Source organism: Cetorhinus maximus, chromosome 12 (assembly GCF_964194155.1).
Source record: "Cetorhinus maximus chromosome 12, sCetMax3.hap1.1, whole genome shotgun sequence".
Classification (NCBI taxonomy): Eukaryota; Metazoa; Chordata; class Chondrichthyes; order Lamniformes; family Cetorhinidae; genus Cetorhinus; species Cetorhinus maximus.
The window spans coordinates 36,569,223-36,593,819 of NC_135890.1; the positions used below are offsets into that span (position 1 = coordinate 36,569,223).

A 24,597-nucleotide genomic window follows, 5' to 3' on the forward strand; every position below is an offset into this window, starting at 1 on the left:
GTGCTCACAGCACTTCTTCTAAGAATGTGGTCTCACTTCTTGACAGGTGATTCCAACTTCTTGGAAGTCAGCTCACCTGTCTTGGGCTTCACTCACCTTGATCAGCCTTTCCCTGTTGGCTTCACTGTGGCACGGAAGCAGCCTAGGCAGCTCTATTTTGGACCTCCGATGAGGAACAAGAAGAGCATCAGCAGCAACACCAGGAGCAGCAGCAGCACCAGCTGCTCTCTCCTCAGCCACTAGCTACTCCACAAGATGGAGGGAATGGACACAGCGGTCCAGCACAAAGGAGACGAGGGTCAGCTCTCTCAACTTGTGAGAGCACCAGTGCCTCAGGACACTCAGGCCTACACAGGTCATTGCTGAAATGTGCAGCCTTCTGCCCAGTGGATCAGGTGGAGACACATTGCCAGTTGCTGTTAAGGTGGCTATCACTGGTGGACCCCCCTTCTCAGTTCTCTGCCTCTCGCTGGACTTCTGTGCCTTCTTTCCCTGCAAGGACAGGAAGCCGAAAGTTATGAGTGCGAGAAATGGGTTGTGTGTAGAGGGAAGGACAACATTTGTGGAGGGCGACTGCGAGACATGGGTACAAGTGGGCAATAGGGTAAGGGAGAGAGCGTGAATGTTGGCTTTTCAGATTGGGATGTTGAGGAGATGACTGGAGAGAGGGAAATGAGTGGGCTGCAGGAGAATGCTCGCAAAGTCAGAATTTGGGGCTTGGCACCTGAAATCGGTTTGGCACTCACCTTTTCTGCCCTACTAAGGTCCTGGATCCTTTTGGTGCTCTGTACCCAGGTTCAAGGAACCACACTCCTGATGTTCACTGCCATTCTCGACTGCTTGGTTTGAGAGGCTTGATCTCTTCCTCCCACCCTTGCCATGCATCATCTCATTTCAGTACCTCACGCCCCACAGCAGGGCCTCCAAATAAGAACAGAGACCCAGGGAGCAGCCTTCCCAGGCCTCCTCATTACTCTGTGGTAGCTGAAACCTCAGGAATCAATAGACATTTCAGTCATTCTGACGCATGCCAGGGGGTCCCTTTAATTAAAAATCCTTCCTTTGACAGATATGTGGCATCATCCTGCCCGTCCTTTCTGATTGGTCAGGGACCCCGAGAGCAGGATGTGAATGCTGCGGCTGATTTAAAGAGCCACTGTAAAGCCCGCTGCAGATTCCAACAGGATTCCCAAGCCTGTACCTGGCCTCCTCGCTGCGTGCAGATCCGTTTGGATAAAATTCCTCCTTGTGGGATAGTTAACCAAGTGGTGTCATAATGAAGTGTAATTGTGGCTTCATCTGACAAAGGAATTTTCAGGAGGAGATGGCTGGATGTTGACCAAGGGCAGGCACCTGCCTCCCTAATGCTGGTATGCAAGTTACATCATGTAGCACAGGACAGAATGGGGATCAGACTTGGTACATTTCTGGCCTGTAGGATCCAACTATCCACTGGCTTAACCAGCTGAGCCAGTAAGGGTACAATGAGGCCCAGACTTTACATCCGACCTGGACTAGTATAAGCTGCTTGATTATTTTTGACGTTCTTGGAAATGCCAGCCTATGAAGTATGTAATTAAAATATGCAATCATATATAATAAAAATTACCCAAAGCATGAAATGAAAAGCTGCAAACTGTCGAACGATATTTAACAAATTGATAAATATTGGTTGTATCTGAAATGATTAAAATTACCTTTCCTTTGTTTGATAATATTTATTTTCTTGTAAACTAATTTAGCTGCTGAAGAGACTTTGTCATCTTATAATTTAACATTATTTTAGATTTGGATATATAAATATACAAACTGCTTTCACAGAGGCAGGTGTAAAAGATGCCATTATAACTTTCTGTGAATGCCTGCAGACTCAGAGGACTATTCAGTTGAAGCCCAATTTATTGTGACGCCAGGAGGAATCTGCTCCATAGCTTTATTCTCACTTGTTTAAGCACACAAGAACTAGGGCTTGTCCCAAGCAGACAATTTCATTACACAGAGCATGTGTTTTCAGTAGCAATGCTGACAGAGCATATAGCCTGTAGCAGCAAATGTCTCATTCTGTCCTCAATACAAGTATATGTAAAAAATAGAAAGTAAAACAGATCAGTTTGACTTGGCTAATTAAGCATAATACCTGTGGCCGATGCCACAGTAATTCCAAGGCAATTTCTTAAAATTATTTAATAAATTTAATAAAAATGATAACTGCAGAAGATCACACCAGCTTTGCACATTGGTAAAGAATGCAACACATGTTTTCAACAATGTCAAGTCAACAGACAACACCACAGGCTATACTAGAATTTAAAAAAAAGTCAAAGAAAAGATTTACTGGATAGTTAGAAGTCCATGACATGCATGACAAGCACTAAACTGCAAAATCTCACTGAAAACTGCACTGAGGTCTTTAGGAAATATGGAACAAGAAACCAATTAGGTTTTCCATGGTGAATGTCACAAGGGTCTGTTGACGTGCAAGTGCGGTCAGTAGATACAGCCAGGAGGAAGATTTGTTTACTTACTGCGGGCATTTTGAGGCAGTCAGTACCAGGAAACAACTGGAATGTGATTCAATACTATAGGATCTACAGGTTTTCTTTCTTTATGGACGCTGGGATATTAAAATAATTGTTTTGCATAGTTTGTTCTTTACTGGGATCACAATACATTTTTCAGCACATGCCCCATTCTGTCTTTCCTATCCAATCTCAATTGGTGTGTATTGGGATTTCCTTTCTAGAAGGACTCAGCCGTCAATGCTCTGTATCTGATATAATCATTTTCTACTGTAATTAACATTCTATTGAACAACTTATTTCACTAACAGTCAAAACCCACAGAAAATGACATGTTACTTTTTCCATTCTGTATGCAGACTTCCAAACACAAAGGAGATACTGTGGAAAAATCAAATTCCAGAATTTTACAAACTCAATATGTTTTAGAAAAGTGTAAAGAACTTACTTTTTCATTTCTGTTGGACTGTGAATTAAAATTACAATGGCTGCAGTTTCAAAGACATGTCTACTGGAACAGTGTGAGGGATATATACAATGTTGCTGCCCTGGAACAGAGTGTGCCATGAAAGACAGAATGGTGCCAAGGAGGAGTCCAGTCTAAAGGGGAACTGGCTGGCAACATTGGCTCCTAACCAGGTAACCAGGGTTTGTGTGAGAGCAGTGCCACAGAAAAAAAAGCTCCTGGCCTGAACAGGGAAAAGACCTAAAACCTCTTTCTCCTGTATGTGTAAGATCCCAGTAATTCTACAGTAATAGCTAGCTGTTTTTTTTTCTTCCTCATATGTCAATAACCTGCTCTCTTTCTGAAAAACCCCTATCAAGAGGAAAATAGGAAAAATCACCATTAGAGACATTGAAAAGCAAGTTTTTCAACCAGTGAACTGAAGACTGGAAGTGCTGGAAGACCACCTTGTGTCATCAACAAAGAACTGAAAGGAATTTGGAAGACAGCAATCAAAATAAACCCATTGAATCCTGTACTCCGGAATTGGTGCTATTGAACTGTTTTATCCCACCTTTAACTCCATGGACAGAATTTTCCCCCCATCGGGGCAGAAGTTCAAGAGTGGGTGTGTGGAGGTGCGCCTCCAATTGTTGGGGGCACGCCGCCATTTTATGTGGGTGAGCCAATTAAGGCCCACCCTGCGTGACGTCCACCAGGAAGTGCTATGCACTCCCTGTGCAGGTAGGGGGTGATTCCCTGAGCCAAGAGTGCGCTGTTTCATGCATGCATGTGAAAGAGCACACACATCTCCCTGAGGCTAAGTGCTGCCTCAGGGAGATCGGCTACACATTAAAAAATATAGAAAACAGAAAAAAAAAATTCCCTGACATGTCCCCCCATGTGACACTGTCACATGAGTTGGGACTTGCCCATCACTTTCAGTTTCACTTTTATTAAAAATTTATAAACATACATGAAACCTCATCCCGCCCATGGATGAGATTTCATGCTTTTTCTGAAGCCCGCCAGGGCTCCCGGCCTGCCCGCCAACCTTAAGGTTGGACGGGCAGGTCCACTAATTACATTAATTACTTTGTCAATGGCCTCAATAGGCCATTGACAGGTCACCAGGTGCACGGCTGATTCGGCTGAGCCCCCGCCTTCCTGAAAATTGAAATGGGGTAGGGTAACGTCAGGAGTTCTGCCCGGTGTCATCCCGAGTCATTTTACACGTCAGAGAGCAGGCCCTGCCCCCTGCTCGCAGACCGGGAAATTCTGGCCCATGTTTTTGTTTGTCTTGTGTGTCTTGTATGCGTATGTAGAGAGATTTAAGAAGCGGTAGAGTTTGGGTTATTGAGTTAGAAATTAGCAGTTCATATTTCTTTCTTTTGCTACTTGTTAACGACAAATTGTTCAATAAACAGTTATTTACTTATTAAGTTTACAAACCTGGTGTTCGTATTCTGTTAACCTAAATTAAACAATTAGGTGTTTTGATTAAACTTTTCACATTTGTCACGGTTTGGGGAGCAGTGGGGCTTGATATTGTGGCGCACTATCCCCAGTGGGTCGTGACAAAAGGCTGAATTGACATGGCCGCATCGCAAATTTTGATAGTTGATAATTAACAGTTCAAGGATGCAAAGTGCTTCAGTAGAGAACTATATATCAACCTGGTCTTCCACTTCAGCGTTGTACCACTTGATGACAGAGAACGTTTGATATTTGGCAGTGCAAATATTCCTGTGACATTATAACAATGGTCTTTTTGGACCCAGGTGAGCTACCAGTTTTTGTGTGTGTCTCAAATATATCAGGGATACGTCTGGCACAATATATGTCTGCAATTTTCAGGAAATTCAATTCTTTATGCAGATCACTGAATCCAATGATTTTCTCTTTGCAATTCTTGAGAAGCCACATGTACCAGCATTTCCATCCAACATTCTACCTAATTGATGCAGGAAAACAGAATTTTCATTGAGCAGCTGGGCTGGATTTTCTTGGAATGGATGGATTAGGAGCAGAGAAGGAATTTCCCTACACTCATTGTCACATCTTATACTCGGTGAGCTCTCTGTGGGATGAAGGTGTCACAGGCAGTCCCAAGGGAAATTCAGCTGGAGATTGCTGTAGCATTGCAAGAGGCAGGAATGGCATTAAAGGGACAGAAGCAGCTCCAAAGTTGATGGAGCTCCAGCCTTAATTAACCTACGGTGGTATAGCAGGGCCAAATTGGAGGGAGAGGAAGCCAATACAAGACGAATGCTTCCCGAGGCCCTCTGCCACCTTTCCGATAGCAGCCCCAGAAAGTTAGATTAAAATGGGAGTGGGCAGGGGACAATAAGGAAGTCCACTGGGGACCTGTACTATGCTTTCATTCACATGTGACAGCATGTGATGGAACTGATGGGAATGGGGCAAAGGAAATTTAAGTCAGGTGGTGAGGTGATGGTAGCCTCATCACTGTTCCCCATCATATTCTGAGCTTTGGGACATCCAGCAGCTTCATCAAGGTGTGGACCATGGGTTCAGGAAGCGAGTGCCTTCACAGCGACCTCCTGAATCCTGGTTTCTGCCTGAGAAGCCTCTGCGATTGGATATCCCCAGGAGGCCTATGATCCCAGCATGATGCCTCTGATCAGCCCACCCTCCAATCGCTTGGCCTGCCAACACTGCAAATCCTGTGATTTCCCCACACCCAGTCTTTGAACTCCCCCACATCCCCCTCCCCCACCCAACCTGGGATCAACAACCCATCTGATCAGCCCTCTCCTCCTCCCACTGCCCCCATCAACTAGACGCTCCTCTCCCCACCCTCCAACCAACTGAACCTTCCTCCCCTTCCCTGATCAAACCCCCTCCTCCCACCTCTCCCACTTCATTGCTCCCCTCCCAATTGACCACCTTTGCCCTGTGCCCCAATCAGCCTCCCTCCTCCCATCCCTCCACCATGCCCTGATTGATCCCTCCGACTTCACTCCCATTGACCCTCTCCTCTCTTGCCCAATCTAACCACGTCCTCTTAGCCCGACACTTCGTCCCCTCCCCCAATTGACCCCCTTCCCCAGTCGACTACCCCCTTCCTCCCAATTGGTCTCCTTTCAACCACACCCCCTGGATTGACATGCCTCTTCCCCATTCCGATCCCTCCCTACCCACCCCGGCTCCTAATCAACTTTCGTGCTTCCCTCACCAGCTCCCCACACCCTCGGCTTGGGCTTACCTACCTCTGCAGTTTCCATCTACCACATTCCTGCGCAATGGAACAGCAGCCTGTCAATCAGATTGGTTCCTCCCGCAGAGTCAATCAGTGACATAACATAGAGTTAAAAATCCATCGCACGTGGGGCAACTCAAAATTATGGGTTCACTTTCTAATTAACACCCCCCTGCAGGTCAGGTAAGTAAACATTCACCCCCACAGCACCCAAGGTGGCATCAACTGGTGTGAGATATTTACAAGTAACCAAAAGGAAAACAGACATTATTATTGTCCTTGGTCAACAGGAAATCATCTCAGCAGCAAGGCAAACGTACATGTGCACATAAAGAAAAAAAGGCCGAGCTACTTCTTGCAGTAATGCTTCCAAGCATGGCCCAGTTTCCCAGCTTCTCTGATGGAATTACAACAAACAACATAGCATCGTCAGCCCTCCAGGAATGGCCATGAGTCTACAGGAATGGGAATCAATCTCCCGGTGGCCAAAGAAAGCATTCCGGAAGATTTTAAACCGCAATATCAGTGGCGAAGGGAGCAGGTGCGCAGACTGGACTTTGACAAGGCAGAGTTTTTTTTCTCTCTACGTTTGTTTGGTCTGTGCCATCTGTAATGCGGGGAGAAAGGTAGGCCCAGTTATAATTGCAGCAGTGGTGGGATGAGAGGAGGTAAGGAAGCCTGGGGTGGCAGCAGTCCACATTTTGACCCTTGAGAAATAATCCCACAAGGATAATTTGAGCATTTAGCTTCCATCTCTTCTGCTGTACCACTGAATTTTACTGAGCAGAGCAGCCATGGCAGATATGCCACCTGGCAGGCAGTTAAAATTCCATCAGGTCCCTATGTATGCCACAGGGCTCCGGTTTTCATACTGAGCTCTCCAGTGATTCAAGTGGGCGTCTTGATTGCCCAGTGGAAGGTCTAAGAGAAAATGGCATCAAAGCAGGGACAGGTCAGTAAGCCTATCCCATCAATCTGAACTCCATTACTGCTCAGCTTCCACAGGATGAAGGGTTCAACTTCGATTTTAATCTAGATAAGGCAAATACTACAGTACAGAAAATGCAGGATATAACTGCAACCACACAGGTAGTGGGGATTATACAGATCAGAACTTAGGTTCTCAAGGGAAGATGACCAGTTGTACCATCTTTGTTCTTTGGCCATTTAACAGCTGTTTTGTAAACAGTAATAAAGCTTTGACCGTATTCATAAGCCACCGATTATATATTTTCTTTCTTTATTTTGAAAACTACAACATTCAAAGATCCAGCATTGAAAATGTGAAGTATCCAAATGGCACATACTAGAAATGCATGCAGCTATCAAACATTTCTATGGTTATCTATTTGGAAATTTCAGAAATAATGCATGACCTCAAACAGGATTTTTCAGGTACTTTAAAAAGCCTTTGCAATGCTCTAGCATTCTCTTTAGATTACATCTGCAATCAATACTCCAATAAGATTGCCAGGATCAGAACTGATATTGTTTTTCATGGTGAAAAAGCAAGCTACAGGCCATTTCTATGCCCTGCTGTACTCCTACTAGTTGTTGCAACCCATTTCTCTAGAAAGTCAACATGGAACTTTTGTTTGATAAAAGTCTGTTGTTTGAGTTTCTCTTTATATGATAAACACTTCCTAGGAAAAATAAGGAAAAGTGTTAGTTTATTGTTGGCTTAGGCATTTCCTCAAGCAAAACACACTCTGAACTAGAAACTCAATAAATGGCTGATAATTCATGTACAAAATACAAACAGACAAAAATAAATCTTTCCACAGGGTGGGACTGGAGCTGGCAAGCAGTTAAAACGGAGCAGCTCCAATTCCTGCTCCGTTCCTACCCGTTTCTGATTTTAATGTTGATTGCTTTGATGGTGGATGAATTGGCCACTGCCTCAGGCTAATCAGGGTCCTCTGACATCAATACACAGTGTGGAAAATCTTTCTGTGTGAATCAGGAAGTTTTTTCAGTTTAACATTTCAGGATATGTTTTTCCTCCTGATTTAATGGATTTGTTTTTCTAAATGATTTCTGGAAAAAAAAAGGACCAGAATTTTGAAACTATTTTTAAGTGATTTTTTTTTCCAAAGAAAGTGAGGTTGTGTAGAGACGCTGTCGCTGGGTCAAAATCCTGGAACTCCCTTCCTAACAGCACTGTGGGAGTACCTACACCACATGGACTACAGCAGTTCAAGGAGGCAGCTCACCACCACCTTCTCAAGGGCAACTAGGGATGGGCAATAAATGCTGGCCCAGCCAGCGGAGCCCACATCCCGTGAATGAATAAAAAAAAAACACAGGGGTATGATGACAGCATATGTGCTTTGTTTTGTTTACACAGGGAATTCAAAAATGATAATTCCTTGTATAAAAATGTCTTCTTTATTTCAGTGCAATAACTTGTCATCTTTCAGCTAGCCCATTCTACTGAGAAGACAAAAAAAATTATTTATTCATCAGCAGTAGGTAAGGAAATTTCCTTTTGTATTATTTTGAAATCTGTGCAGCTGTCTGCATTGTCACACTTCCTGTAAGAGACTCAGTCATAAGTTGGTTGCCATACTGAAATATAAAGAATAATCACATCTGTCGTGGAAACATAAGAAGATGATGCAAAATTGTTTCCCCAAAATCTTCTGCTTGCCATTTTTCTTTATTAAAAACTCAAATATCTCTGATACAAAATAAAGATAGGTTTTTAAACTCCATAAGGGGTGGGAGTGGGTTGGGAGGGGTTAAATCGGCAAATATGCGAAAATCAACACCAAGATTTCCCGAGCTCACCTTCTTCCATTTTAACCTCAGCGGCAGCCAAGAATTCCACTCTGGAGAGGCAGATCCATCCTTATAATATTTAAATGAGGCTCTGTTCCTCAGATTTTTGGCAGCCAATTAAATTTAATGCTGGCTTGCTAGATTTCCCAGGGTTCAGGAAACCTAGCAGCTAAACGGAGGGGGAAGTAGGTGAATCAAGCAGGCAAAAGCTTTTTACAGCTTTGTGGGCCAGGAGGAGCAGGAGTGTGCCTCACGATTCCCCCAAGAAAATGTTCTGTTCTGACTAACCAACCACCATTTCCCCCTTCCTTGCACTGGCATCAACTCTGCAATCTCTCCTTATTGTCCCCATTCGGTTCCTGCTCCAGTCTGAAACACCCATCATCTCCCCATGACAAACCCATCCTTGAGAACCCACACATGATCATGCAAATCAGTCCCATTTTATTGTACAATATTTGTTTATGCCTTTTCACTTCCATCCCATTTATAAATGTTTTTCATTATCTATTTTTGCCCTTATAATCTCACATTCATAGATTTTCAAATATGCCTCTCTGTCCTCTTCAATCATGGACAGAGGCCCCAAGATTTATGCGTGGTAACCATCTGCTACCCATTGAACTGCACATTACATCTGGCATAATATTGGATCAAGAATAACTCTGCCTACAGAAGCAAAACTAGCATGGTATGAAATTTTCATGCCTTTGTATCTTGTGAAGCCATCCTATGAGACACCTGCCACATCAAGCAGTGTACAGCATAAACATGTATCGAGGAAGTTGCAAATGCTGTCTTTGCAAAGGTCAATATTTTCATAATGGAAAGAACACAGAATTTGGACAGGGCACACAGCTGTCACTAGAGAGCTCAGTTTCATCCAGTACAGAGAGATCCATGTTAGGCTCAGAGTACTTTAAGAGAAAGGGTTTGCAGTTCATTAATTAATGAATGAATGCAGAAACGTCATTATGCACACCAATGGCCATAAATCCAGCAAAATCATGGCATTGCCATTTTGTACAAATTCCAGCATCCACCTTCTTTGAATGAGGGGAAACAATGGGTGGATGGTTTTCAACAGACCAGAACAATCTTCTTTTAACTATTACTGCTGATCCCACTGAGAAACCACATTAGTAGTTGTGGAGTACATTGGTTGGGACAGCTCAGCATCTGCCACCCCCCAGCTGCCACTTCCATGTCCCAAAAAAGACATGCTGCTAGTGCACAATTACTGTACTATGCATTAAAACACTTGCTAGTACTTACGCAGGGGAATTACACTCTTTTTGTGTGGAGCTCTGAACAGGAGAGTTTGTACAGTGCAAAGTTTTTACCTACTCCTTAAAATCAGTTGGTTCTGCAAAACTGATTGGATAGTAAAAGTTCCCTCCTTTCCTGAGGACGAGCAGGTAGCAATGGACAGAAGAATCACTAGAAGAGACTGCCGCAAACAACACTTCACAAGACTGCTAAACGCTGGTCCAGAATTCTGCCCGCTGAATGTAACAATAATGTATAGAGATTGAAACAGTAATTAACTCAAATGTAAACTATACTGGAAATGTATAAGATCACGACACAAAAGTCTGCATTGTAATTTGAGCTGACATATTTCTGTAGATTCTTTCCCAGCCATGGCTGGTTGTGTCTGAATTCAGGCACCAACAAGGTAAAAGATTCCAACTGACTGTACAGCGCAGGCATTGACTCATTTGAGACTTTAACCACATCATCTCTGCAGCTCTAGCAGAGCATGGCAGATTCATGTTCTCTCTTGGAATTCATATGGATGCATTGTCCTCTTAACCATTAGGCTGGTGTGTTTCCTATAAACACATTTCATAAGCTACATCATTTTTTGATACTTCCTCTAATTCTTTATACCAGACTCCTCTCACAACACTTATAGTCCACCACTTCATTACTGCATGAGATAAGATGATTAACCGCTACTTTAGACAGTCCTAGCTGAAGATTCGCTCATAAAAAGGACGAAAATCATTTGAAAACTCACAAATGCGCTACCAAACGATTGCAGTAAGATGAATCATGTGTAATTAGTCATTGTGATGTTGTTTGCATGTAAAACAAAACACCAGAAGTTTTTTTTATTATAATGGAACCACTGAAAACATTGAGATGAAATAGATAGTAAGCATAATATTGCTTCACATAGTTTTAACCTTGGCATTCAAAGCGCTAACTAATATATGCAACTGAAACTTAAAATGTTGCTAACATCAACGTATATCCGAACATTTTATCCCCCCATAACCATAAGGCTGCCTTTGGTGGTTCAATCACACTGTCGTGGGACCTTGATTTGTATTTATTAATGAGGCTCCTATTAAACTAAAACCAAAGGTCTTCAATTGGCAGGAAGTAAGTGGAAAATATAGCTGGTCCTTTGCTTCATTTTTGCTATTTGGCAAGAGCTAAAATTCCTCCTTTTGGTTTTTAGGATGAATTCTAAAAAAACAATGAATTGTTCTGGAGTGAAATTTTAAACAATTACACATACACACATTGACTGATCTCATTTTCCCTCAGTCGGTAAGCTGTCTGCATGAGAGAGAAGTGGTGAGCTGCAACATCCGGTGAGCTGCCTTGAAAGGAAAGCAGATTTTTTTTTCAAATTGAGGCTGGGCTTCTACATTTATAGAGTTGAGAATAGCTTTATTTTCTAATCAGGAGCAGTGGGAGCAGCTCAGGTCTGTGTCAAGTTAGTCCTATTCTCTTCAGTTTTACAATGATTTGTGGGCCCACACGAAGAAATGTAAAGTAGACAGGTACAGTGTGGAACATCAGACCAATGGTGAAATTCTGAAATAGCAAAGAAGTCGGTAGTGTAATTGTCCTGGGTGCAAATACAGTTTACTTACCATATTCTCTGTCTAAGGTCCAAATCATTCACTGGCTAAAATCCCATAGAACAGAGTAAAGAATACTTTGCATCAATTTTTTCTCCCTAACTATTTAAGTGACAGCTCATTGGATACCTACATATGATGTATAAATCTAAACAGCAGAATATATCTTGCCAATTTCTACATTAAAAACAAAGTTATATTTTGACAATATTATTGTGGGAAAATGAGATCAGTCATTGCGTGTATGTGTAATTGTTGAAAATTTCACTCCAGAACAATTCATTGTCTTTTTTAAGAATTCATCCTAAAAAACAAAAGGAGGAATTTTAGCTCTTCCCAGATAGCAGAAATGGAGTAAAGGACCAGCTAAAACAGACTAGCTATATTTTCCACTCCATTCCTGCCAAATTAAGACCTTTGGTTTTAGTGGCAGATGACCCATCCACTTTAGTATAATAGGAGCCTCATTAGTAAATATAAATCAAGGTCCAATGATAAATATCCAGTGTCATTGAACCACCAGGTGAACCTATCAGGAAGCCAGCAAGGCAACTGAGGCAAGTAAAAACCTTTCCTTACTAAAAAATGTCCGTGGCCTGGATTTCGTACCAGGGTTCCAACCATCGCATCGGGATGAATTCTGGGTCGGGAACTTAGAGATGCAGGCGATGGGACCCTGGAAGCGATTTTGGATTAAGTGGCTGCCTCTGGCAACCCTGTCCAATTAGGGCAGGCAGGCTCCTGAGGTTGGAGGACCAATAGGAAGCCCTCCAGTACTGAACAATTGGTAGCCCAACCATCAAAAGGTGGGAGCTGCCGATGTACTTAGGAGAAAGAAAGAGCCCTTCAGGATGGAGGCACTCTCTGTAGCACTTTAACAAATTTATAAATACAAAAGAGCCAGGCTGTCAGAAGGGGGCAACCCCTCCACAGCACAGCTTTAGCCCTATGGCAACAGCAGATGCGGGGGGCGTTTCCTTGCAGTGTGAAGTGTTGCATACCACCCCCCGCCCCCGCATCCCCCCTCCCCCCCAACCCCGGCCCCACTTTGCCAACTGGGGGTGGCTGCCTCTTTCTGTCAACCATTTATCAACCTCAGCCTGGAATTTTCCAGTTGTTGTTGGCAGAGTGGCCTTCATAGGTCCTTTCCTCCTCCAGGTGCCATGCTCTAAGAGGGCATTGGCAACCATGGACTTCCACTGGGTTGGTCCTTGATTATGCTTGGAAAAGTACTGCAGTGGTTTACCATTGCCTTCTGCAGAATGGCTGACCAGAAAACTCTCCTGCTCTTAACACTGGCCATCAGGCATTTTGGAGGGCTTACAGGCTGATAATCAACCGGCCACATTATAAATGCACCTTCCATGGCCATCAAGTCCTGAACTAGGACTTGAACACAGAGCTTCTGGCCTAGAGACAGGGACGCCACCACTGTGCCACAAAAGCTCCTCATTGGCCCTTTAGGTAGTCTAATTTGCCACCTGCAGCCAGTGGATAGGTAGTTGTCGCCTACTCTCACCCATCCCTGCCGATCCAGCCTGTTCCAAAATGACCCGGAGGTGGGAACATGCCAGCAGAACCAGTAGGTCCTGCGGAATTGTTGGCTTGCCCACCTCCGGTCCTGCCTCCTGCAGTCAAATGAAAATTTGTCTCCAAGCTTCTGCCTCCCAGCCAAGGGACCTTAAAAACATGATAATCTCCCATTCCAGGCTTACCCTGCTGCCGGCAGCCCTCTTCTGATGTTGGCGGCTGGGATCCACTTGATCTTCATCGTGTCCCACTGTCAAGTTGCTACTTTCTACCAGAAATGTCTAAGCAAGTGCTGGGCGGAATTCAAATGAGGCCTGGTTGTCTCAAAGTGCTCCAAATCACAGTCTGGTGCAAGATTGGTGTCTGCTTCTCTTAGGAGGCAAAATCAGTACTAAAATCTAGCAACAATGATCCAGAAGCAGATTGTTGACAGCTGGTTTCAAAACTTAAGCCTCAGAATTAATATGAAGGAGATAATCACAAATAGGGAGCCAGTGGGTGTGAGAATGCACATATTTTAAAGTCTTAAAGAAATTTACACAAGTGATTTTGTTATATAAACATGTCAAATGTATGGTGAATATTTTTTGATAAAGTTATTATAGTGGCTTAGTCTAGAGTGTTCGCTTAAAGCAATATCAATCCATTTGGTTACACAAGTCTGTTTGAAGGCTTGTCTTGATTTCTGATATAGAGCAGTTGAGTTTTATTGAGGTGACTGTGCTGTCACAACAATATTTGTATTCATTTAAGCAACAATGGAATACGTGCTCACTATTGGAATAAATAAAGATAGAATGGACAAATAAAGAACTTAACCTTTGGTTTTATCCTTCAATCATCAGTATATCCTCAAGCTGGAAGGGCAGCACAGATGCCAATCCATTATTTATTAAGTGGGAACCATCCATACACATGCTATTCAGCTGCTTGTTTGGCTTCATTTGCAGAAGCAGGTAAAGATTTTCATCACTGAAATCTGGATTTTCTACATGCTGTCATGATTATCGTTAATATGCCAAAATAAAATTGTATTACCTCACACATGCTTCATATTTGGAATGAATAGGGAACGTGACTTCTCTTAGGAGTTGTGTGTTATTTTATGGCCTGAATCTTCTGGTCGGTGTGTGGGAGCAGGCCCTGCTCGCCGACACGTGAAATGACACGTGGTGACGTTAGGCTCTGGTGCACGCCCGCTGAACTGTCAAAGGCCTGTTAAGGCCATTAATTAACTAATTAAATTGATTTTCAAGACTCCCCATCCAACCTTAAGGTTGGCGGGCAGGCGAAGAGCCCAGGCGGCCTTTGGATTTTACACGAAACCTCATCCACGGGCAGGATGAGTTTCATGAAGTGTTTATTAATTAAATATAATGTATTCTGAAAATTCATAAACATGTCCCAGATCATATGACAATGTCAGGGGACATGTCTGAGTAATTTTATTTTTTACTTTTTGGGATGTTTTATTATTAAAATAATCTCCCTGAAGCAGCTCTGTGCCTCGGAGATTTCTGCGCTCTTTTGCGCGCATGCGCGGAAGAGCACAGGCCCCAAGTCTCCCCCCGCCCGTAAAGGTAGCACTAAGCGCTTCCGGGTGTGCGTCACGCTGGGTGGGCCGTAATTGGCCGCCCACACAAAATGGCAGTGTGCAGCCGATCATGGGCAGCAATCGACTACGCACCCGCCTGTGACCGCTCAACAGGGAGAAAATTCTCCCCTATGTAATCTTCACCTGTCCTCCTTCCTCTCTCTACTATCTTGGTTTTTTTAAAAAAATAGACAATGCTAAAATAAAGGCAGATGGCCTCACTTTTAAAGTAAACAGCAACTATTTTGTTATTCTTCCTTGTTGAGGCTTCACTGTGTTCACGAGCGCTCAGCTGGATAGTCCCTGAAAATGGGCACAGAGATTATGACATGCAATTAACCACTGCCTGTTCAATGTGATACAGACAGTGCTAACTGCGCCATTTAGTGGCTGCACGCATCACAGCAGGGGGCCCAAAACTGCAAAATTGCAAGCTCACCTGCATCTCTTAAAAAGGGAGGTGCATTGAAACTGGAGCTGGTATTGGCAGTCATGCAGGAAGCGAACCTGACCTGGAAAACAGTGAAGAATGGCATTACACGGGAGGGAGAGCAGGCACCAAGATTTTTGGACTCTGCACTGGAGGCCGTGGTGGAGGAGGTAGAAAGGAGGGTGCCTTGCATCTGCGGGGGGTGACCTGGAGGCTCTCCACACATACACTCAAAAGGTAGTGGGAGCAGATGGATGTCAATGCCAGCCTTCTAGTCCCGTGAACCTGGATGGAATGCTGTAACAAGTTCCATGACCTCACACGAGTGATCAAGGTCACTTCAAATGTCATATCCTACCAACTGCACTACCAGCCTCCGACATCGCTCAAGTTACCACAGCCCCGTTACATACCTACCAACAATCTCTATCAATCAGGACTCATATTAAGCAATTATGTGTTTCACCTCACCCTCGCACACTTAGCACTGCTGAAAGCCTTACACCCACATCTCACAACTTTGACAGACTGCTAGCTATTCAATCATGACAGCCACATCAGCCAAACCGATTGTATCACCCTCACTAACACACTTCCCTCTCTCTTGCAGGACAAAGTAATGCTTGACTGGAAGTGACAGGAGTTAACCGGAGAGGAGACTCTCTATTCCATGAGTCTCATGGAATAGGTGGTCTGGCCATTATTAGGATGCCCACTGCTGAGGTCATGGAGAGTTGAGATGCTGGAACCATCAAAAATGACAGTATCCTAATACCTAATCCTTCTTCTCACATCTTACTATCCCTTCATACTACCCTCTCTTCTAATTTGCAAGCTATAGATGATATAAAAATGCACCTCTTACTTCAAACCCACTCCTCCCCTCGCCACAACATTACCTTTGTGCCTTTACCCTTTCAGACATTAAGAAGTTGAACCTGATCAGGCAACGGAGGAACACAAAAAGTGATGTTGAAGACACAACGCCGTCACTTGATTTCACACGAGCAGCCACCAGTTCAGATACTTGCACATTGTGTTTCTTTGAAGGTGGGTCAAAGGTGAGATCTGCAGGTGGTGAGACAGCAAGCATAAATGGGCAGGAGTTAAGTCCAGTGCGGCTCGCCAGAGGACGAGGTCATATATGGGTTCTGCTTCAGAGGATGCATACAATGACCTCAATGGCTCAGCCAACAGAAGAGGGCTGATGGGTATACACAATAAAACTCTGAATGCATTGGGAAGTTTGTCAGAAAACCTGCGTTCAATGTCAAAGAGCCTGGAGGGGTCCAGAAACAACTTGACATCGAGCTTTGTACAGAGCTTGGAGCCCATCCTTTGCAGTGTAGAAGTGGTGTCCAACTCCGTTCACACTCTTATGGACCCAACCATAACGGAATGTCTGATGGTCGATGTCGTAGCTTCAGCTGCAACACACGTAGCAGCAATCCAACATCTGAGTGCTGCTGGAGGAGCTCAAACAGCTGTCAGCACTGCTGTGGATCACAATGTGCAAAGGAGTTTGCAGGGTATCACAGCAAGATCACAATCTGTTCTCCAATAGATTACTAGGATTGCTGAGGCACTGTCCTGGGGGAATGGCAGTGGCTTCATGGAGAATAAACCCGCTGTCCTATCTGGAGAAGACAACATTTATCCTCCGATCCCTGCCACTCGTCCAATGCCCATGCTGTTGCCTTTTGGCCAGCAAGCCCACAATGGCTCATGCCAAGATGGTGCAGTCTGAAGCCAGGTCTGCTAAGTCCGGAGCTGCTTTAGGCCATCTGCAAATTCCTCTACTGAAGGTCAGTAGCCTTCCACCAACTATGTTGCAGCCACTGGGATAGCACTGTGCAGGAGTGCTAGGATGGGCAAAAGCACTCAGAAAATAAGCATTAAGGGAATGCAGAAAGATAATTTGTTGACTTTTGTACGTAGCATGGCATTATTTCATTTAGAAGTTTGGTTTGGAATGTTTATTTTTGTGATGAGTTTTATTTTTGCGTTGTGACCAAGTAAATGCTGTGATGGTCAGAGTTAGTCAGATTGTTGTTGTGGTGTGGAACTGTGTTGGTGTGGAACTGTTGTTGAATGGGGGATTGGGGCTGCGATTAATAGTATTGCACTCAGGTGATTTCTTCACGGGTGGCTCGTGTAGACAGGAGCAGTTTTGGTCACCTCCTCCCTTCCTCTTGCTCTTCTTTTTCTTCTTCTTCTCATATTCTTGAGCTAACCCCTCATGACGGTGAGATTGTGCAGTATGGAGCAGACCATCATGAATCTTGAAACCCACTCTGCTAAGTACTGCAGGACTCCTCCAAAGGACACCATTATTGAAGCACAAACAACTCACATATTGTTTGTCACTGAGGTTCAGGTAGGAGATTTGCTTTCTGAACACTCTGGTTGGATATTAGAACTAGGAACAAGAGAAGGCCATTTAAACCCCTCGAGCCTATTTCACCATTCAATGAATCTGTGGCTGATCTGAGATCTAACTCCAAATGCCCATCTTTGTCCTATATCCCTTGATATTTCTGGCTGACAAAAAAATCTGTTGATCTCAATTTTAAAATTACTAATATGGCGTCCAGTGCAATTCATCCCAAAGGTGGGACCAAAGGCCCAGGGCGCCATTTTGGAAGTTTAGTGTTGGGCCCAGAAAATGGGTATAAACAATCCCAATTTCTCACACCCCATATCTAACATTTCACATCAACCATTTTAATGCCTCAGCATTTCAGTTCCATGCAGCAACTCAATCTTCATGGGTCATTACAATGAGTCGCATAGAGCTTTGTGGTGTCCATTTCTTTAAAAAAAAACTAATCGGCTTCTATTATTCCATCAATCCTTGCAGAATTCTACTATGAAGCTCAAAAGGGTAGGATAAGAAATAGGTGCTTTGCATATAAGTATTTGGCCCTACAGCAAGAATTCCCTTTAAAGAATATGCAAACCTACCCCCTTACTCCAACCCATCCCTGTCTGAAAGATGATTTTAATATATGGTCTCCAGATAAGGAGTGTTTCAGATATTAAACTAAAATGAACAGACACGACACTTGATCAAAGACAAAAGGCCCAGACGCCATCCACCAATGGTTTCCGATTTCAGAGAGATTACTTTTTCTCTTCTGATAAGTAAAATCAGGTGTCGTGTAATATGGGCCTCTGACTCCAAGTATCTCTGTTCCCACTAAAAGTGGAGCTCACGAGGAACCATCTGGAACTACTTAAAATTAAAGCAGAAAAGCATACAATTAATTTCCAACACTTCTGAACATAATGCTAAATTCCAAATTTAAGTCTTGGATTGAGTAACCTTAGCTGAGCCAAGGTCTTGGACTCACCTATTGTCTATATTCATATGTAATCATCTGGGAGAGATATAAATGGCAGCTGGTGTCTACTCTTAGCTGCCAGCACTTAGCAAACCTTAGAGCAGCATGGTATGTATTCGAGAAATAAGGACATGTCCAGGGAGAAAAGTGAGGGCAGGGTGGGAACTAATAAATTAACTCTAATTAGCTTTAATCTGGAGGTATCAATGGAAGAGCGAGAAAGAATCTGGTAGTACAATGATGCTGAGATTAAATACACAACTGAACTGATACAAATTCATAAGAGTCATGAAAGACTCGATTAATGCATATTCCTTGGTCTTTCTTTCCTGAAAGGGGCAGGATTGAAGCTGAGTGCAAGTAAAATAGATTTATGAAAGCCAATGTATGGATCACCAACCTTTTGGTTAGTGCTTTGAAACAGATGGGAGCCTCGCTGATCATACAAATCATGATTCTATAATGTCAATAGAACCCTGATAGAATCTTCACCAGTGGGTGGTGCATGTTCTACACACACTTCCCACAAGTTTTTGTCCTTAAGCAGCCCAACCAGTGCCCCTTAAACGGACCACTGTGGGCACTCAGTAAGAAGGAATATAAAGGTTTGTAATTGCATTTGGTGGGTCGTGCCTTCCTTCTGGTCACATAGAAATCTAGCCCTGCTACCCCGCCCCTTGATGCAGTGGCTCTCTGCCAGAGCCCCCATGATTACCTGATTGTCTTTCCCCAACTTTGACTTACCTGGATCAGCTGAGCTCTGGGGTGGAGCTGCTGGATTTTCAATTTCCCCCCAAAAAATCAGCGAGCTGCTCCAAATATGCACACAGCTCGCTAAGAGAGCATTACTGAGACCCAGCCTTGAAAATTGTTCAGAATCTGGGCCGCTTCCATGGAAGGGTGACAGGTTCACTCTACCCATTTCCCACTCAATGGAAATGGTCAAACTAGGCAATAATTACATTTAGCCTACGCAAAGACTTTTACAGCATCACTGTGGTATAGATTTTGCTGTAACAATAACCATGAGACTATCAGTGTTGCCATTATTACAGGGTAAAACTGGTTAACTTCTGCCTTCCTCGTTTGTATACTCAAACACTGAAATCCAAAAGTTTCTGTCAGAGATACCCTGCTCCTCCAAAACATGAGCTGTTCCAGTCCTCACTGATAGACTCAGCACTGAAATCACTTTAATAGCGTAAACTTGTGGAACTTTACTACACATTTTGCACTAAAGCTGAAAAAATTCGTGTTTATAAACTTAAGAGCAGTTTCTAACAGCAATTTAAGGTGTCATCCAAAAGACAGCGCCTCCAACCATGCAACACTCACTCAACAGGAAAGTGTCAAGTCTTTGCAGTCAGACTTGAGTCCACAATCTTTTGATTCAGAGACAAGAGTGGTACCATCAAGCCATAGTTGACAGTGGAAAGTAACTTTCTGATAAGTAAATCAAAGGTTGTAGGCAATTTTTATTTTTACTCTTCAAGGAATCAACAATGCTTTAGCGTTATTTATCTCCAGTTTCTACTGAGTTAACAAGTTTTATTGTAATGAAGTAGAGGGGTTCAAAACATTTTAATTTAACATTTACAACAGCCTCGATCTGTTTTGGCTGGGGGTGCCTGGGGCCCTTTTAAAGGCCTCCTTAAAATTGATGCAGGTGGGCAAATGGATGCCCAAAGTACCCAGCACAACTTTTCTCTGCTGATCACCTGCTTTAGTCAAGAAAACAGTGTCTGGCAGTTGCAAATTAACACAATGTGCTTACTGTCAGCAACTTCCCACGGACTGTCTAAGAATCAGCCCAGGCATTGCCACTGTAGAGGTGCCAACATCATCAAAGAGGAATAAACAATTTGTTGGTGGCTTCAGAAATTTTATGATCAGGCTAACAGCGACCAAAGTGTGAACAAATGACTGCATTAAGTAACTGAGGGAGTGTGATAGGGTTAACTTTCCAGGCAAATTTTCTTGTCGGACACATTTAACTTTATTTACAGGACAGCAGCAGCAACTACATGTGTGCATCAAACTCCATAACTAAAGAAGAACTCTTTCCTAGAGGTTCCCCGTGCTGCTAACCCACTGGTTTGCACAGATCATGTGCTCTTACAGCACAGGATTATTCTTAAAGCTACAGTCCTATGTTTCTCAAAACTATAAATATTACAGGGAGGATCTTCCGTTTTCAGATAAAAATGATGCAAATAGTCTCTTAAATCAAGCCTGATGGATAAATGATTAAACTTACAAAGGATTTAGTCAATGACAAACTGCAGGAATGATCCTGAAGAAATTAATAATCATCAGTCAAACTCTGGGATTATGTCACTGCCTTGAAGTGCAACAGAAGCTTGCATTTTATAATATATTAGTTAATCACTTGACTAAGGTTATCTATTTGCTGTTGGGATATGCCTTTAAGGGAGAAGAGCATGACATCACTAGAAAGGATGTTTGTCATGCAATCCAGTTTAGTTTCACTTTTGGTTGTGAGCAGAACACAGCACAGCTCTGATGTTTTCATACAAACGTACGAATAAGGAGGGGTAGGCCACTTGGCCCTTCAAGCCTGCTCTGCCATTCAATAAGATCATGGCTGATCTGAATGTAACCTCAACCCCACATTCCTGCCTATCCTCAATAACCTTACACCTCCTTGGTATCTAGCTCTGCCTTAAAAATATTCAAAGGCTCTATTTCCACTGCCTTTTGAGGAAGAGGGTTCCAAAGACACACTCCCACAGAGATAAAAAAATTCTCCTAATCTCTGTCTTAAATGAGCTACCCATTATTTTTAAACAGTGACCCCTAGTTCTAGACTCTCCCACAAGAGGAAACATCCTCTCCACATCCACCCTGTCAAGACCCCCCAGGATCTTAAAGGTTTCAATTAAATCGCCTCTTACTCTTCTAAAGTCCAGTGGATACAAGCCTAAAATGTCCAGCCTTTCCACATAAGACAACCCGCCCATTCCTAGGTATTTGTCTAGTAACCCTTCTCTGAAATGCTTCTAATACATTTACACCTTTCTTTAAATAAGGAGATCAGTACTGTACACAATACTCCAGATGTGCTTTCACCAGTGCCTGGTACAACTGAAGCATAACCTCCCTAACTTTTGTAATCAATTCCCCTCACAATAAATGATAACATTCTACTTGCTTTCTTAATTGCCTGCTGTCCCTGCATACTAACCTTTTGTGATTCATGCACTAGAACACCCAGATCCCTCTGAATCTCAGAGCTCTGCAATTTCTCATCATTTAGATAATAAGCTTCTTTTTTATTCTTCCTGCCAGAATGAACGATTTCACATTTTCCCACATTATGCTTCATTTGCCAGATCTTTGCCCACTCAACTTAACCTATGTCACTTTGAAGCCTCCTTACGTCCTCTTCATAATTTACTTTCCTACTTATCTGTGTCATCAGCAAATTTAACAACCATTCATTTGGTCCCTTAATCCAAGTCATTTATATAAATTGTAAAAGGTTGAGGCCCCAGCATTGATCACTGTGGCACACCACTCGTCACATCCTGCCAACCAGAAAAAGACCCAGTTATGCCAGCCGATCTTCTATCCATGCCAATATGTTACCCCCTACGCCATGAGCTTTTACTTTCTCCAATAACCTTTGATGTGGCACTTTATCAAATGCCTTCTGGAAATCTAAGTATAGTACATCCACCAGTTCCCCTTTATCCACAGCACATGTGACTCTTCAATGAAATCCAATAAATTAGTTAAACATGATTTCCCTTTTACAAAACCATGTTGACTTTGTCTGATTGCCCTGAATTTTTCTAAGTGTCCTGCTATAACATCTTTAATAATAGCTTCTAACATTTTCCCATGACAGGTGTTAGGCTAACTGGCCTGTAGTTTCTTACTTTCTGTTTCTCTCCCTTTTTGAATAAAGGAATTATATTTGCTATTTTCCAATCTAATGGAACCTTCAAGCTTTTTATCGTGAATATATGTTTCCATGTGCTTAGTTTAAATAAATGAATGCACAATGTGTTTATTCACCCCTTGTTGATGCCTTTATATCATTATAAAAACATTACATTTCGAACTCTGGAACATGTCTAACTCCACCCTTGCCTCAGTTTACCTACTACTGAAGTATTCATTTCTGCCTTTGTTGTCTGGACTTGACTATTTCAACACATGTCTGGCCAACCTCCTTAGTTCTACCCTCAGCAAACTTGGGATCATTCAAAATGCTGCTACTCATTTCCTAACTTGCACCAAGTCCCACTCACTCATCATCCCTGTCCTCTCCGATATACACTGGCTCCCAATCAAACAATGATCCGATTTTAAAACTCTCACCCTTGTTCTCAAGTCCCTCCGTGGCTTTACCCCTGCTGATTTTGTGGCCTGTTTCCACAGAGCAGCGGATGAGGAAGACTGAAGCAGGATCAGGGAGTACCTGGTTGAGGGGAAAAGTGTGATCTTCATCTACTTGTTTAATGAGGATTTGGGAACATTCTGGACAGGATTTTTTTTTTTGGAGAAAAAAAATATTTTTTTGGAAATATTCAATAGAGCTGGAATTTGAGAATATTCAAGGGAAAGGCAATCTGTGATTGGTTAATACTCATGTGATTTGGGAGCAATTGGGTTGGGGTGATGCGCAGGCTCAGCAAAGCTTTTATAACAGACATATTAGGAGTACTGTGCATGGTATGGCCAGGAGTAGAGGCTGCAACAGCAGATATGGCCAAGCTGGCAAAGTACAAATGGCAACTGGAGCCATATTGGGGAAAATAAGTAGCAGATGTAGTGCCAGGAAAATAGAAGATCAAATATGCCCCAGGAACAAGAGCACATGTGCACAAGTCCAAAAGTGCATGCATCCTGATCAGAATGTATGTGGAATGAAAGCCAGTGACTGAGAGACACTGAGGTCACATAAGCAGAAAGGTATGATAACTATCAGAGCCAAAGGCCCAGTTTAAAGATCCACATTATAGAACAGAAGGCAAGCACAAGGCCTCCGAGAAAGGGGCAGTTATTTGTGAGAAAAGGTTATTTTAGCTTTCAGAAGATGGGAAGGTTAACCGGGATTTTTTCAGAATTGTGTTTATGTTTAGTATGTTAGAAGTTTTATTTTTATTGCTTTGGGAACTAATATGGCAACTGACAGGGCGTTAGAAAATCAGAGATGTCATTAGTTCGTTTTTGGTGAATAGAATTAGTTGAAATTTAATGAAATAACTGTATTTTGATCTGTAACTTTTTTCTGTGAATTTGAAATTTGGGTCAATTTTATTTGATTTCCAACACCCAAATATTGGACACATCAGATGCAAAATTCATAATGCTGTAGACAGATGTTAATATTGTAAAATACCTTCATTCAGTTTTCATGCATAGCAACAGCTATCAGTGTGGATGACACCTGTCAATGCATTAAGTTGTTAATGTATGATGATGCTCCTGATGAATGATGAACAATTGCAAATGTATCTGGCAATAATGTACATTTAACAACTGAAAATTATATAGGTGGGCAGTGTACATTGAATTTCTGAATGTTTAAGTAGTAATTCCAGTTAATAGCATCTTATTTTCTATTCTCAGTAAATATTTTGCCAACACAAGTCACAGAGGCAATCCTGCTTTGAAATCTTCTCCACAAACCACCGTTTAATGGAAGATGTTGGAACCATGCACTTACACATTAATTTGCAATATTGCAGCATCCATGGTGGTCGGTGCTTACATCACCTATGGTTTCTATTCATTGTGAAAGCAACTGTAAATAACAATCCTAGCCCTCTCCCCTGGTTGCCCTGATGTCAGCCTGGTTTTACCATGCCAAGATAATGAAA

At 42.8% G+C, this 24,597-nt stretch overlaps 1 protein-coding gene and 1 pseudogene across 3 annotated transcripts in view; both read right to left on the reverse strand.

The window, feature by feature from the left end:
- The window catches only part of tafa5a (TAFA chemokine like family member 5a), a 492,732-nt gene that overhangs the window by 43,451 nt on the left and 424,684 nt on the right, over positions 1 to 24,597 (reverse strand). The gene's annotated exons all lie outside the window — the stretch shown is intronic.
- LOC144688171 (U2 spliceosomal RNA) lies at positions 18,347 to 18,496 on the reverse strand (annotated as a pseudogene).